The sequence below is a fragment of the Wasmannia auropunctata genome, unplaced genomic scaffold, assembly GCF_000956235.1.
Source record: "Wasmannia auropunctata unplaced genomic scaffold, wasmannia.A_1.0 LD334991.1, whole genome shotgun sequence".
Lineage (NCBI taxonomy): Eukaryota > Metazoa > Arthropoda > Insecta > Hymenoptera > Formicidae > Wasmannia > Wasmannia auropunctata.
Window position 1 is genome coordinate 261,040 of NW_012027899.1, and position 17,918 is coordinate 278,957.

Below are 17,918 nucleotides of genomic sequence, written 5' to 3' on the forward strand. Positions count from 1 at the left end.
ATAATTAATATTAAATTAAATTAATAATTAATTATATTCTGGAATAATTGAATATCTTTTATATATTGTGCATTGTTATATATTCTGCAACTATTTCTGCAATGCCTTAGGGAATGTTGTTTCAGGAGAAACTTCGACAGTAGATATCCTACCCCATTCTAAATACAATTACAATATAGAGACTTGCAATACCAGCGATAGCATCGTGTTTCGAGCCGATCGAATCGATGTTTTCGATTCTCTGTTTGCAGCACAATGAGTTTTCACATTCGCGTTTGTGGACAACAAACTACACTACTTGTTAAAATTGCCTTGTCCTTTTCAAGTCTATCTTATTTAATTCTTTTCTTTTCTTTTCTATTTCGACTTTTCGAGTTTACTTTAGTTTAGTTTCACTTAAAACTTTTACACCATTGGAAATATATGTCTTTAACGAATTAAGAATTGTAAGAAATGCTTGTTACAAATTATTTTTACGTAATTTATAAATTATTAGTATAATAACTTTATATATTATTGTTATAATAACTTAAAAAGAATTTGGATACTCAATACCTCAATAGCTTAATATAAAATCTAAAAATGGGATGGTGGCTAATAAGATTTTTGTATATAAAAAATTTAATTGTCTTTGAGGCAGTTGGTCAAATTAATCGTTACATGAGGATTCTAACGCGTCCTCACACGAGGCTCCCGATGGGAGGGTTAATGTAAAATACAGAGAATTTATATGCACATATACTCGGCGAGCAGTAATACCGCGCAGTAAGCAGCGAATCCGTTTTGTGCTTTCGTGCGGAATAACTCATTTGACGTTAGCTAAACACGATGAACTAGATTCCGAGAGACGCGCGTGGGATATCGCCAGCTAACGTCTACGAGTCCGAGATTGTCTCGGCAAACACGCTCGCTAATTCATAATCTCTCCGGAGACCGTTCTGGAGATGGAGATGCGCCACACTCGATTACACCCGAGGAGAATCCCTTCGCAGGGAATCCCATTCCGGCGAAATTACAGAAATCTTCCGCGACGAATAGGGAAAACGTGTTAATTAAGCTTAGTCACTTGGTACATATTAACAATTTTGCGAGTAGATATTTAAATAAAGCATACGTTCAAGCATAGCAGATGCTGCATGCTGCTATTATGTGAATCGTGTTAGAAGAGTTGAGAATTTATATCACACAGACTTTTTAGGATGAGTTTGATTCCTTTTTGATGAGAATATGCAGCCATTACTGATACAGATATCGTAAAGCAACAAAGAATATCATTACATATATAGGAAAATAATGAAATGTTTAAATTAAATATAAACATTAATCGCTTTATATAAAACCATGAATTGCAATTACAGACAGCAATTAATTAATTCAGATATATTTTTATCGTTTGCATTTATTGTCGAACATTTGTCACGTTTTCTCTTTTTCCCTATTTTAATTACGATTCGAGTAATGAGGTCACAAAGTATTGAAATAAACTACACCTCAGGATTTGTTGGAAATTATGTTGTAATGATATCGCATTTCTAAAGTTCAGAGGGCAATCATATATGATTGCATTTGAAGTACGTCGTCCGACATCAAACCCTTCTGTCTAATTGCAGTGCTCTTTGCTCAAAGACACAAGTCATTCAAGCTAAAGATATCCTTCCTTATTGAATGATTTGTTAAATTTAGAGTTCGTAGCTTGTAATTATTGCGGCAAACATAGTGTTCGCGTTTTATAAAAAGAACTTTATTTGACAATAGAATTTACCAAAATAAATTGATTAAAAATAAAATAAAATTTAAATTTAAATAAATTTTACTCATAGTCTATTTATATATCCGTATTAATAATTGAATCACCATCGGTTCATTAAATATGCTTGTAATTTTAATTAAAATTCTCACGATTACATTGTAAAATATACTAGTATGATTAATATTATAATATCCTCTCGGACATTATAGGAATGCACTTTGAAACAAATGGGAACTTATTATTACTTTTTTGTGTTTATTACGTACACTACAAAAGTTTTGGTATGTCTTATCATTTCTATTTATATTAAAAACATTTTTCCCAAATCCATGAAGAAAATCTTTAAATAATCAAATTGCTCGAAGTTAATTCAAGATTCTCGATAAGATTCGTCACTTTTACATTGTTTCATATTGCTATGAATTTAACAACTGATCTGTAACATTATTTTATGTAAACGTTTATTATAATTAACCATAAGATATCGTTCTTACTGATATTTTAGAAAGAATCGTGGAATCAGTTGAACTCCAGTTGATTCTAATAAGCTTATGAAAATAGTTTGTATAGCGCAATTGTATAATCAGTCAATATTTCTACTATTAGAAAGTAAAATTAGAAAACAGAACGTAAGCATTTTGTTTAGCCGATATTTCAGTCGATATTACAGTCATTAAATTTGTTTACGTACTGTGTATATCATCGTCATGACACCGAAACGTAAAAACTTGTTATATTTATTATAACAGTTTCGATTGGTCATTATTTCTGATATACGAGAATTACATCTGTACACATTCTGCCGATTTTAACTAAATTTATCTGTACGGCACTCACTCGTATCGCCGAAAATCTAATCGCTGTAGGATTTCGGCTGGTCAACACACTGGCAGTATGGAACAATTAAATTTGTGCACATTCCGCCCGCTGTCGAGTAACTTCGCTCGTTCGTTGAACTCGTATCTCTCATTCTATATTGCCCCATATTGCTGACAAACGAATTGGCAAGTGATTGCTGCAGGATTTGGGTAGTACCTCGGCCAACGTATTGCCGGTGTAACATGTGACGATTAAATCGCAACCACTTGTGCCAGCCAACGTCATCGCCATCAATACGCCATTCACTGATATTGCCACATATTGCAGTCATTTGGCCAACAGTTGCTGGACAATACGCGACTACGTGATTAGTGCACGATATTGTTGGCGTGTGTTGACTAACTTTATCCTCACGATGTGTCATTCCGTGTCGCTCGAAAATAATTGATGAAGCGATAACTGGTAAAACTGTCATATATCGACTCGATTAAAATCAACATCCCCGAACGATACGCATGCAATTGTATTGTCGTTCAAGTTGCTCAGCATCGCCGATGCTGAACAATTGGACCGACACACATTTCGCCCGCATTAATCAAATCTTTTGTTATCCGATCGAACACATATGTAACTTTATACGCGAGATTTGATGACACTTTTACTGAAATTTTATCTCCTGAGACGACTTCTTGGGTAAGCAAGGTTCGACTTGTGACCGCGTTTTTCTTTAGTATTAGATCCTTACTATATATCGTCACTCCTCCCACGGCGAGGACACTTTTACCCATCAGTGACGCCAGCGAGACCGGTACGCAATCCCCGGCTGGCATATACAACCATCCCACAGCGTCTCGTACACACGTGTTTTCGTGAGCTCCACTCCCGCGAGGGACGGGTTTCCTAAACCGCGGCCAGCATCGTGGCGTTTATTTCCGGTCGGCGAAACAATCCGCGTTTGTGGCCCCTGTCGGGGTGGACGATGAAGACCGAAACGAAGGCGGAACGCGATCTCGCGAATCGGCGGCCCGATTCCCCGGACGGGCGAGAACTGACCGGCCTCGCCGAGGGTAGCTACCCTTATAGATATACGACGATGGGGCGCGCGCATGTGCCGCACCGGCGGTGATACCGCGCCACGCTGCGGATCCGGCCGGCGCGACGCGCTAAAGGGGCGCGTCGATTGGTCGACCGAGGGGGTGAGCGAGCAGCTACCAGCAGGGGAGAAAGTCGGTCGCTCGGCCGGAAAGTGACAGTGATAAGAGTCCGTGCATGCCGGACGCGGGAGCGAAGCGCACAGATCTTCCGACGTCCGCGAAGATGTTGATCGACATATCGTGCGAATTCATTCCGGCGACCGCTTATCCTTACTTATATAAAATTAACAATTGATGGAAAATCGATTGATTTAATTAGATATCCAGCTGAAATTCAAAATTGACTTTTAGGTGTTAAATATAAAATTAGCTTATGTATAATACATAAAAAAATCTTTAAAAAAATTTAAAATTTAAAATTGTAGAATAGTTTATTTATTAGACATTACTTTAAAACTACTTGTGGAGATTTTTTTAAAACATTGTTTATGTTTGTAAGAAATATGAATTGTATAAACATAATTTATTATATTCTAAAAGAACAGTGTATATAATACTAGCGCGCGTTTAAATATGCATACACATGACCTGACTGCAAAGTTATTGCGGTATATATCTAATATCTATGGTGGAACAACGTCGTGCAAGTTTCGACTTGCAGATAAGCTACATAACTTTGAAGCGATATGTTTTGTGTTTTAACATCTTTCGCATAAATTAAAAAAATGAATGATTAAAACATAACTATATAAGTTTTACAAGATTAAACATGAAAAACGTTAGCTTAAAGTAAATTTTATACATATATATATGTATGATAATGTATATGAGAAAACAATACCTTTTTTTAATCAATTAATAAGAAGATACTTTACTACAATTTTTATTACAGCTAGTAAATTGTATACAGAATTAGTATACAAAGTATGGAAAATAAAGATAATGTATGAAATCTGTGACGTTCATAAAGTTACGTGTTTCTTCGCACAATACCATTCCCAGAGTAGTTTTGCAACGGGAGTTGTAAAACTCTTCTACGGAATTACTGATTACCCTTTTTCACCGAAATACCATATTGCGTTCTCGCAGCAGTAAAAAAAAGAGGAACAGTGAAAAAAAGCTCGCACGCTCGGTGGATCAAAGAAAAGCGAGTAACCGAAGTGGCGCGCGGAAACGAAGTTTTTAATTTACGTCGCCGAAGTAATATGTCGACGACGACGAAAACGCGCGAAACGTGGAATTCGGTGGGAAATATTCTCCCGGGCCGAGCAGTTCTCATTTCACCCCGTGTTCAAATATGTGCCCGACTACTACGCGTCCCGTGCGCGCATACTTCGAGTCGCACTACTCGTGCCACTAAAACTCCCGTAATTGCAAGAATCCTTCAGCGCCTTCCCGCCGCGTTTTTTCTCCCTCCTTTCCCTTTGCTCCCATCGCTTTTTATTGCTCGACCGGTTAGCAAATTCGTGCGAAAATGTTCACGCGCTGCGAACTATCCTAAATCGTCAACTTGACGATGCTTTCCTAGAAAATTGAGAGAATTCTCGAGATAATGTAATAATGGCATTTAGCATAATATTTATTTATTTAGCAACATTATATTGTTAAAACGCTTATTTTACAAAGGTAGCATTGAGCCACGTTTATTCGACAATTTTAATGGATTTTACTTTTGTTTTTGAAAAATATTGTGTTTGAAGTATCGAGTATTTTTTTTGCACACATACTTTTGATTCGTCTACTTTTAACAATACAATTTACGCTTGATATCCATCTATAATTCTTCCAAAATTCATAAACTTCTTTAAAACATAGAAAGAGAGAGAGATGCAAATACCTATTAAAAACGCAACTCGAAGTTTGTGAATATTATCGATTGTTCTTTGTTTTTTTTTCGCGACCTGCTGACGAAACCGCCACGTGCTCGCGTGCGTTCGCAATTTGCTCGCATGTTCGGCGTCGATAAGCGCTATCGGGAGCGTTCCGGCTCATTCGACGCGCGACCAATTACTTTTGCCCCGGGCACTTAACGGAGACAATGGGGGCACGTCGAAGGCGGAAAATCAAGTGGCGGGAAAACGGCGGAGCATGTCACGTTTACCGTACAAATGTCGCGCGCAATCGCCCATGAAGATAACGAGATCGTTAATTAGCGGTCGCGAAAGATGGCGCGAAAGGATTCGCGAATGGAGCGAAATAAAAAGATTTCTCCCGCAAAAAGAACATACAGTGCGAGAAACACTTTTCTTTTTATTCAAACCTTTTTCCTTTTTTTTATTTAATAAAACAAAAAAAACAGAAATGTTATTAATATTTGATAGTTATAGGATAAGATTATGCTAATATGAAAATATGTCAAATCCTCGAAAAATGCAAATTTTATTCCTTGAATTATGAATAAGCTAGACTTGACTCGTTATATATTTCGTTATGAAAGATACATTTAATATTAATAATGAATAATAATAATAAATAATAATAGTTTCATTGTTGCATCTGAGGGAATTTAATTTAATTCATAATTAAATAATATATTTAAAGTGCCCTCGAGGTTAAATGCAAAATATAATTACGAACAGATGGCATATCGAGTTTTAACGAATAAATAATAAATTCATGAGCAAATTTACAACTAGATTTATTGTTTATTTTCTATGAAAAGATATCAAATTACATATCATTTATAATTCAAGAACTATAGAATTTGTTAACATTTAAATGTTCTTATTAAGTGCTACAGCCTGCGGAACTTATTTGAATACGTCATTTACGTTATTTATTGCATTATGTTATCTACTATATTCATGAAGGAAAGAACAGAAAAGAAATTAAAACATATATTCTTGTTTTTCTGATACTTTCTATCGATTTATGAGCAAGTCATATATGGATTAATAAGGATAAAGAGCTTGAAGAAAAAGTAAAAGTAAGATAAGAGAATTAATTACAAGATTCAAAAGGATCAGAAAAATGACTTTAAATCCACTCGCGTATTTTTTTATTCGTTGCGGTAATAAAATCTTTAATCAGCATGTAAAATGTAGCAAGAAAACCGAAGCGCAGAAAAAGAATAAAAAATGTCAAATTACATTTTTCATACGAGTTTATTGAACCGACCTCAATTTCATTCATTGATTTATTTACTTGATATATCAACGCACGTTTATCCTTGTACGGTGAACTTTTTTATGAAGATCCTTCCCATACGTTTTGTTGCATTTAATTTTTTGAAAGGTTTTGATTATCCGCTTACGCGATTACGTGTAGAATTATATAATAAAATCCTTTTAACGAATTACATACGTAAAGTGATAAATTGTTCAATTACTAAATTATATTAAAATTACTAAATTATATTATAAAAATCATTAAAATATATATTAAATTATTAAAACATCAAAATTTTCAAATCATTTAGATATTAAAATCCGAAAAGGATTTAAAATTAAAATTCTTTCAAAGAATTATTAAAGACCCATGCATGAAATATTAATTACTAAATGAAGATTAATATATAACTTTTGTATAGCATTAAATTCTTTCGCATATTTATTATAATAATTCAATTAATATACGTATGACGACTAGAAAATAAAATTGAAACTTATGTGATCAGAATCGCCACGATATCGAAAAGTGCATCGCGACATACTTCGTAAAAGCTCGTCAATTCAGTATAATGAATAGAAAGACCGTAGCGTCGTTACGCGAAGTTTTAACAGGACGAAAGCGCTGTAATAACATCGTGAGCGCATGTACTTGTCGATAAAACCACGTAGAAACGGGAGATAAAGGAATATTTAATCAGCGCGCATGAAGTGGCACAGAGATAGGTAACAAAAAGTAGAATCGTTCCCCAAACGGAAGAGGTCTCTCGAGTACGAGATAGAGAGGGCAGATAAACGCCCGGTTAATTAGTATGCAAAGTTTGGGAATACTGTAGGCGAGTTAACAGGGAAAGCGTCGCCGCCAACGGCATTACGTGAAGGACTCGCGCAAATAAATTGCGGAGAGATTATTACGTCGCGATTTACGCGATGCGATGGATGAAGCGTGAAGTGTAATTGATATGCGTAGTCAACGTAATTTAAAAAAGAATCTGTCATACAACTCCTGTGAACGGAGACTTCTGAGGAACTGAATAATAGTTAACGTGTGAATAGCGGAAATAGCAAATACGCTGGTAACATAAAATATTTCACTTAAAATGCTACACATTCCAGACGTTTTCTTTCATATCCAACAGTTGATTTTTTTTTATTAGGAAACGAGTTAAAAGCGCGTGACTGAAATATTTATATAATTCTCTCGAAGTATTTTTTAGAATTATTTAAAATACAAACTGGATATTTCACGTGTAACAGTCCAGTATCATTAAATTACTTGTCAGCTTCGAACTGAGAAGCTGCTCGAGAAGCCTACTGTTGCTTAGTCATTTGCTTTAGTCATTTGATAAAGCATCGGACACGAGATGATGCTTTCTCTTTGAAGGAGATAAGGATCGATTGAGGGAAAGTGAAGAGATGGACACTAAGTGGATGAGAGAGTATTTGGACGGGCAATATCGACTGGTGAAATCTCGATGAAACAAGGATACTGATCTCTCGTCGAAGTTCCGGCAAATCTGGGGAAATAGAGAGAGAGAGAGAGAGAGAGAGAGAGAGAGAAGAGAATGGGCGATAGTAGTAACTGAGGTTACTAGTACTACATGCTACTACCCGATACTATCGAGAAGAGCCGCGGAGGATAAACGTTCAAGGAATGGATATCGAAAATCGAACGATACGCATCTGCCTGTGTGATTCGAAATGAGCAGTATTGGTCTACAAATCGCGGAATGATGACTACAGAAAAATGCCAAAATATAGTAATAAATCTTAAACGCATGCTTGACTTCGGTCTTGACAAAAATCAGAAAAAATCGAGAGAATTTATTTTTTTTATGTGTGTCTTAACATGTGTGTCTTACGTAATGTTGAACAATGTAATCGGGAAGTGGATTTATAGCTTACTCAGAAGATTGGAAAACTCAAATTTGTCCTTGAATAAAAATTAGAAATAGCGTTTTGTGTAACGAGAATTTGATCGAACGTGTCAACGTTTTCGAAATGTTTTAATCTCTCTTTCATGTAAATTAATTTTTTATAAAATTTAAATATTATACCATATGTAATTAACATATTAATATGTATATGAAACTTTTACTCGAACCTATAGTTTCAAACATCAAAGCTTCATCGAATTTATTTGAATGTAAATTTTTTATTATAAAATATTTACCTATACTTTTTACCCATAGATAAATAAAGATGTTTTAACTTAATTACGTATCTCATATATTAATTACAATACAAATTATGTTATTTTTTGAGGATTTCATGAACCTTTAATCAGGACAACTATTTTTATATTTTAATAATACACACATCACACATTTTTGCAATGATACATTTCTCGACGATGTCATAATGAAAATAATTTTATGAAGATCGTAATAGACTCTGCAGAAAACTGCGAAAAAATAGGGATAAGGATTGTAATATGGATTAAGACAGATGTGTAATTAGGGATGAGTCGCGTTAAAAGCTCATGCGACGTTAAGGTATCGCGGGAATTCTTTTTCAGAGAGCGAAATTTCATGCCGGGAATTACTCCGTCGTGGGCGAACGCGAGCGCGATATACGGCACGCGAATAAAACAAAGTATCCACGAACGTCATCGTGATGAAGAGAAATCGGGAATCGTCGCCGGGGATCATTTGTCAAGTAGTTGCACCCGGAGTGTTTCCGCGCTGATCCGTTTATTATTTGAAATCGCTGAAAAGACTGAAGGAAAGTGATCGAGCAGCCGGATGAGCGCAATTCGAAGAGCGCAAAAACCGGATTACGGTGCAAAATTGACGAGCCAGAATCGCAGATATTAAGACGTTTTCCGTGCGCGAAAGCAGTAAAAATGATCATAACTTTTCAGAAAAGATTGCAGATAAAAGTACTGATAAAGAAATACGCGTTTGTATCCAATATCATCTCTTTTGCTTAAAAGAAAAGAAGGAAGCTTTAAAAAGACTTTCGTGATAAAATTTTATGTTTAAAAATTTTTTAAAAAGTTTTCGTTTCTATTATGTGTATAGTGCCGGATACTTGAGATCTGTTTTCCAAAAATTTTCAAAATAAAGAGGCAATTAATATTAGAAAATCTATAGTTGAACGCTGATACGACACGGCGTCAGGACATTGGGTGGGTATACAGAGTCGAAAGTGCCGAGGGACATCCAAAGTGAAATGGTAGACGAGCGATTCGGCTGCAATCTTGACGAAGATCGGCGCTCAAGCACCAAACCGTTTGTCAGAGGGACACCGTAAAGATCCTTGCGAGTCGAATTCGCTCTTTATGCGCTCTAGACAGTCGTTTATTACCCTCGAAGGGTCGAGGGGTTGAATACGGTTAAGGGTAGTTCATCGCAGACCGTCTGGAGATGCCTATCGTTCCAGAAAAGCACCGTTCGCTTCCCTCCTTGTCCTCCCCCTCCCCTCCCCACTTTGTCACCAACTTATTTCGCTCTCTACCGATATTCCCCTTTCTCTCGAACGGCCTCTGATAACGACATCATCGTTGATGGGAATACTATTCCGCGGTGGATGAATGAGTAAAAGTGGAGGCATTGTATTGAGAGAGTGCTCCGCACGTTTGGGTGAGAAGCCCGTAAGAGTTCCCTGCTCTCTGCATACCTATTTATTTCTGGAATTTTTATATTCTGTCTAACAAACATTTTATATGAAATAATATCTGAAACATTAAGTTGAAAGGTTAAATACCAGAAAATTAGATTTTTAATTAAATTATACTTATGCTTGTATAATATGTGTTTGCAAAATTAAATTTTCTGAATTTGGAGCCCAAAATAAATTGTATAAATTGAATCATTACCTGTTTTTACATATGTATTTTACATATGTACCTATATATATATATATATATATATATATATATATATATATGATCTGTTTTGAAATATTAGTTACGTAAAACGAGCAAACTCTGTTTCAGAAAATGTATCCAAAGTTATTTTGTGTTTTATGTTTTACAAAAAAAAATATATATATATATCTGTGTTACTACAACTTTATTTTAACAATTTAATGAGGTTAGTTACTACAAAAATATTCCACAAACTAAGACGAAACTAGGAATACTGAAAACAGGGAAGCGCTACAACTTCATCGGTAATTAGCGGAGTTGCGGTTGTTTCCGACTATTTTGTGAAACGGAGAATAAAAGAGCTGATATGCTATAGAGCTACGTATTTCTCCAAACGAGATATTTCTCTTTATTATTGATATATCCTCTTCTTCTGCCATTATCGCACAATTATATTTCCCTATTTTGAGGAATTTGTCGCGCTGGCTTGCAGCAGACTTGACGACAACCGCGGCACCGCTCCTTTCAAGATACCCGACGATCTTTAAGCGGGCGTGCAAAGTGCGTAATTCACATGCAGAGGCGAAATTTCGCGGAGCCGTTTTGCGGCAAAAGGGCCGCGCGTTCCATCACGTCGGTACGGGCTTAAGGCGGAGATCGCGGTCGCGATACGTCAGGGATTTAATTGCCGGCTCGACGAACTCGACCAGCTGCTCTCGGCGCGCGAGCGTATTAGCCCTTCCGCTGCCGCCTCCTAATTTCAATTATTATCCCATCCATTATTGCCACTCGGAAACGCCTCTTTTCAGCTCTCGGCTCCGCGACGAGCGAATAAATTGGCGGTAAACGGCCGGCGTGCGCGATTTATTCGCTAGTCGTCCGTTATGACGAGCTCGTGCTCATAAACCCTATTGCTAATGCCGCTCTTATTGATCGATAGGGTCTGCCTCATTCCACAAACGCCGTCAAAGAATTTCGCGGTTTAAGGTTAAAGGACAAATGACTCGCACATTATCTTATCGAACATTTATGCGAGGGAACAAATTTAAGATCCCTAGTAACAAAAAGAATTAAATGTCTTTTTTATTTTTTTATCATATAAAATATGTTCTACGAAGAAAATTAAAAATGTGCTAACGATCGAAAAAAATGTTTAAACGATCTCTTTATTACTAGTTTTTCAAAGATTTGTATTAAAAGTCCGCATAAGAGCTAGAGTTTAATTAATTTTTTAAAATAATTTATATAAATATTTCTTAAATAATTTGAACAAACAAGAATAATTTGAACTTTTTTGTACATTGGAGAGTAAACATTTAGACATTTAGTTATATTAATATATTTTGTAAATTTTACATACACATCTGTAGCGTATCAGTAATTGTAAAAACCGATAAATTTCAGTAATTTCTCGTCGTTAATTTTAATAATTATCGCATTCATTATTACCTACTCCTGATTCAATTTTGCCGAATAAACAAATAAATTACGCGCTTGAAAATTTGGTATATTACAGATCGTAATTAGTTCGTTAACAAATTTATTGTCTTAATTAATAACATCATAACGCGCGTATTACTTCCGGTTTACTAGCATTTTCAATTGGCGCGTCGGTGTAATGTGCACAACAGGAAAGAGATAAGCAATATAAATACTCATTGAAATAAAATCAAACACAATTGCGAACATTATCGGAATACATTATCGTAATAATTACATTAAAGTAATAATTATTATAGAGTTGTAATACTCATTCCGTGAATATTAATAAAGAAATATTTCTACACATTTATTCATATATATTTTGCCGTTACCAGCGTATTCAATCGTTTATGTATTGAAAACCATTGACGTTTCGATATTGAAACAACCAACATGTTTCTTCATTTATTCCCGCATCCGATATCTTTAGTTGAAAAGAATGATGCTAGTTCTGGGACAGCCTATACATCGAAGGGCAGAAGAAGAACAAATTGCGCAACTTTCCTTAAACTGCGGGAGGGGGGAAGAAACGAAGAGGCGAAGGGGCAAAACGAAAGAGTAGGCGGGCAAGGAGGGTGGGCACGAACGATGGAGGGAAGTGTGAAGAAAATTTTTCGCGGGATGAAGAAACGCATGACGCGATTCTTTTTCTCGAAGCAACTTATTCGTCTCTGTTGGTTCTTTCCATACCATTTTTTGCCTCATGCTGCTGAAGGCTTTACTTGTTCTGTGTGCCACGGTGCAGCGAGAATTTTATACTTATCTTCACCAAGACCGTTTTTATGGCTTTTCGCAACCCCGCACGAAGTATTACATCAAAGATTCAAGGTAGAGGGAGATATAAGCATGAGCAGATTTAAGAATAAGTCGAGGGAGGGTGCTAAACCGTCCCGAGAACATGTATATCAGAGAATAAAGAGATATACTATAAAGACATTAAAATAAATCTGCCGGTTTCTTTTTTTATGAGCCTAGATTTCCTTTCTGACACGGGAGGAAAAACAGAGGGCTAAAATCACCATACAGCGACAGTAATTGTTAAAAATAAAAGTCTCAGGAGAAACTTGCCTAAGTGATAGTGTCGTGTATATTCAGATAAAAAATGTGGACTAATTGTAAGAAGATTCACATTATTACAGAATCGATTATCCAAAGTTTCATGATCATCCGTTTTTATTTTTAGTAGTAAATAATTTTATATAATTTAATTAATTTATCTTTAATCTAATTCAACTATTATTCATTTGCACAAAGATTATTTATTAAAACTATGAATCCAATTATCGAAATAACGTTAAAACTTAAGATACTACAAAAGAAATTATGTCTAATTAACTTTTCCAAGTTTAATAGAAATATAGAAAGAAATAATTAAAAAAAAATCAGGAACACTTTATATCCTTCGATACCTTAAGAGCTCATCTCGTTTAACGCCTTTTGCCGGTTCTGTTTACACTTGCAGGACCACGTTCTTCAGCCTAAGGGATGGAAAACTCGCTTTATCCCCGTAGACTTACCGGTCGGCGGCGTCGCCCGCGGGGGCGAAAAATATTAAAAACGATAAAGAACTCGGGGCCGCGCTGTTTCTTCGTGCCTCCCCCGCGGAGATAGATCGTCGTCGTGCGAGCATCGTTTTATCGCCCTTGCACGGGAATCAGTGCCCTTCGTGTGCGCGTGTGTAAACCTAAAGGCGTGTAAAGCAATAGGCAACCCTCGAGAAAGAAGCAGCGAAAGCGGGAAACGCGAAGCGGTTATAAATTTTTTGTAATGAAACTGCACCATCGCACGCGTGATTTACGCGCTAATAGAGGACGCACATGTACGCCGCCGCCGTACAGGATGTATCCCGCTGCCGTTGTTCTTTTATCTTTAGGGAAGTTCTTGGATACCTTGGAGTCAATTTTTATTGAACGGAAATATATTGAGTCAGGAATAGTTTCTGAGTTATAAACTATTGAAGAAGTTCCGGGAAGTTCTAATGGAGCGTAAATGTGTATATTGTTTTTTTTTTTAGAAGTTTTAATTTTAGACTAATTTCAAGCGAATCTTATGTTGATAAATATAATTTGTTTTCTAAGACATTAATGATCGAAGATCAAGAAAATTGCGAAGGACATTGGCTTACATTAAAGAAATTTGAGCCCGCATTGACGGCACGCCGCCGTAATCTCGATTACATCTATCGCGTGTTTCGTAAGGTTTTCATCAAACTTCAGAATGGCTTCCTTTCCTGATGAATACGGCGATCATTTTTCTTCGGCGAAAAGTTTAATTGGAACGTCGTGCTTCTCCAGAAACTTTGTAATTTTCAATATTAGACATCTTATAGCCTCTAATGCCTTCTCCTTTATCCACAGGACAAAAATCGTTTTGTCATGTTATCCATGTAAATTTTGCGGATCCTGCTGCGATGTGTAAGACCCGTCCTTCCTTTCTTCCTTCCGTTATCAAACCATCATACGGCAAGGACTTTTAGTGCCATCGTTCCTCGAAAGGACCCTCGAGGCTGTTAAAGGTTCCTCCTTTGAATACCAGGTGTCTTTCTGTGACCCTTGACGGTTTCGCTTTCCTGTCACGTCAAGCTGCAAGTTCTTCCCAAGGGAGGGCTACTTTTATTCGATCAGTCAAGGATTTTTCAGCTCTCGTCTTGCCTACCCTCGTCCGGTCACTCACCTGTCTTCGCTCTTTCATCGTACTCCCCATAAGTAAACGAATTTCGTCCCGAAGGATGCTCAAAGAGAACGTCCGCGTCGAAGAGAAAAGCGCAAGGACGAAATTTAATTCGCCAGCAACGTGCGAGAGAGGCAGGGTGGAATCCTAAGGATCGTTTGAAGCTTTACGAAGGCGTCTGGATTAACCCGGCTCAAAGGAAGAGAGACAGTGGTATCAGCACCGAAAAATTTGAAACAAAGCTGAAAACAGAAGGCGCGATAGGAAAAGAGATTATTAGAATAATATTGAACGTTTCACGCCTTAACTGAATAGAATTGCTTTCGCAAGATGGCATAAATTAGAAAATTCGAATATTTATTGTAAAAGATTTTTTATTAGAAGCAAGATTTTTTATGATACTGCCATATTAATTACTGGGCTCCTGACTCATATATATTTCTTACGTTGATTCGAGAAATAACAAATGTTTCAAGAATGGATAAGAATTTAATAGTCCTGCTGCTGAATAAAGGACTAGAAATAGGATAGAAGATTATCTGAATTAGCTGCATTTCTGAAGGTGTAGGAATAAGAGGCAGGAAATGGGAGGGAGTGCTAATGAACGATGGAGAGAGTTGGAGTAAAGTGACCTCAAAGGGAGGGAACGGAATGAGTAAGTGGCGTTCTCAGGCCGGAGATGCGCCCTTCGTGAGCGAGAATTCGGGAAAGGACGAAATCTTTGGCGAATCCGGCCTGAGTCGTTCAGATTTAGCGGTGTGTCGGCGGCGAATTAAGTTTCCCCCCGGTTCGCTCGTCGTCCCTGATTTCCACACCCTCCTTACGACAGCTGGCGTAACTTAGCACCCCGTTGTGAAAGGCTGTAATGCCCCTACCACTTATATCAACCACCGAAATTAAGTTCACAAAAAACGGCAATGATACATGACATGATATGACAAAATTATCAATTTAGAAATCTAAAAAAACACTTTACAGCTGAAAAAAGACATTTTTTGTTCAGTACAATATATTTTAATAATAATTTAATAAAATTTAAAAAAATGATGTTTCAATAAATAATAAAAATAAGAGTAATATGAATGTAATATAGAGTAATATAGATATATATTTTAAGGATAAGATATATTTTTGTATATTATCCTTATATGTATAAAGAAACATGCTTCCTCGAGGTCAGCGGGAAGGGTGATAAATCAAATGAAATTTTTTGAAAAAAAGTAATAAGCTAATCAAATATCATAAAAGGATTAATCTAAAATTGAGAAAAATGTACATAATTGATAAATTAGTTAATTCTGAGTTTTTAATAATCCGAAATTATATAGAACTTATTTAAGAAAAATTTCAAGGAAAATTCTTTCTTCGTTTGAAACCGTTATGACTTAGATGATGGAGGTTTCTGAAAAAAAGAGTTTATGTCGTTATATATTTTCAGAATTACGCCATTATAGTTTCAATAAAAAATAATTCCAGTCTGATTGCCAGTAATTCGCCGAACTTATTTAAAAACGCTTCGAGAACGATTCCTCGCAGCTGTGGAAAAACATTCCGGCGAAAGTTCACGGTTAAAGTTACTGGAGAAGATTCGCCCGTAGCGAATAAACTTTCTAAGGAGATCTTCCTTTTAACTTTTGACTCCTCAACCGCTTTCTTCAGCGTAATAAATATTTGTGCGCATATTTGATGTAAAAGTAAACTGTATGACTTTGAAATATTCTTACTGAAGGTAAGGCAAAAAATATTTTCAAAAATTTAGAGAGTATATTTGAAGTTAAAAGAATTACAATTTACGCGGAATGAATTCCTTGTATAAATTCATTTAGTCTGTCTCAGACTTCGGATAAATTTTCTACCACCGCTACCACTTATACTCTTTAGCCTTTCTCTTTAAGCTCGTACATTTCTTCAATTTCATAGTTATTTCCTGTATTAATTTCAAGTTGTTTCTCCATTCGCTACGCTTTATTCAGCCACGCTCTTCGCTTTTTCTCTTCGAAAAGTCCCACTTTTCGGTAACAAGCGCCAAACCGCGCAGGGTAGAGGCGATTAAAGTTGTTTTTCCGAGAGGCCGAAAGAAGCTGTTTGTTGTCGTTTATCGTCGTGTAACCGCAGAAAAGGAGTGGAAGATAAAAGAAAACTAAAAAGAAAGAGAGCGAGAGAGAGAGAGAGAGAGAGAGAGAGAGAGAAAACAGAGAGACCCAGAAGAGAGATTGAAGCGACCCAGAACTGGTCCAGCCGAGAGAAAAGAGGTTGGGAAAACACGAAACACGATTCGCCGTTTTTACGGACAATCCGCTCGTAAAACTTCCACCGGAATTCGATTTGAAACTTTCCGCGATCTCATTTGTATTCTTTTATTCAATGAATCGTCCGTTCGCCACCATAGCTGCGCGGTCAACGAGCCGGATAATCCGGCGATACATCGCGAGTATCAGTGATAACCGCGGTGATAATGTGATGGACGATTTGTTTAAGCTAGCAGGGCTCTTTCCAGATTCCATTTGCAAATTTGCATCTAAAATTTGTATCGAAACTATTACTTTAAACGTGAGATTTACAACGTGAATTTTTCTATAAGATTCACAAATAATTTTTAATTTATGTGACACATTTATCTTCGTTGTTTCTTAGTGATTCAATAAAAGTTATTCCTTCAATCAAAACTTCTAAAAGAATATATTATACATAGAATATTGAAGGAAAACATTTTGACAGAGAGAATGTTTTCTTGTATCACAATATTATGAAGTAAAAACGAGCATTTCGAAATACTGAAACTTAAAAATCAATAAAACAAACGACATTTAGGTATTAAATTAATTAATTATACGAATGACACAATTAAACTTTTACTAACTTAAACAATTGATTAGAAGAATCTTCGTCTTACTGCATCTTTGCCGGTAAACAGTCAATTTTAATGAAATCGAAATATGCGTTTCGGGAAAAGAGGATATAACGAGGACTGTTCTCGCGGATACAGTTTGTTGGAATAATCGAGGTACGGCCGATGTTGCTGCAATTCGAGATTGACGCAGCTTACGAACGGGTAATTAATACGAACGGTAGTGCAATTATATACGCTGGTACATTAATTCGGCGTAACGCTCGCGCCGACAAACCGGCGGTGCAACGGGCGAATCAATATTTTATTCGTAATTTGTCACTCGCTCGCGCGCTCG

General features: G+C 36.3%; 1 protein-coding gene across 2 annotated transcripts in view; it reads right to left on the reverse strand.

Moving 5' to 3' along the window:
* The window catches only part of LOC105457844, a 90,415-nt gene extending 86,802 nt beyond the window's left edge, over positions 1 to 3,613 (reverse strand). For both annotated transcript variants that reach the window (XM_011702749.1, XM_011702748.1), the window contains exon 1: positions 3,315 to 3,613. The gene's annotated coding sequence lies outside the window, so the exon portion shown is untranslated. The remainder of the gene's footprint in view (positions 1 to 3,314) is intronic.
* Positions 3,614 to 17,918: the final 14,305 nt, after the last annotated feature.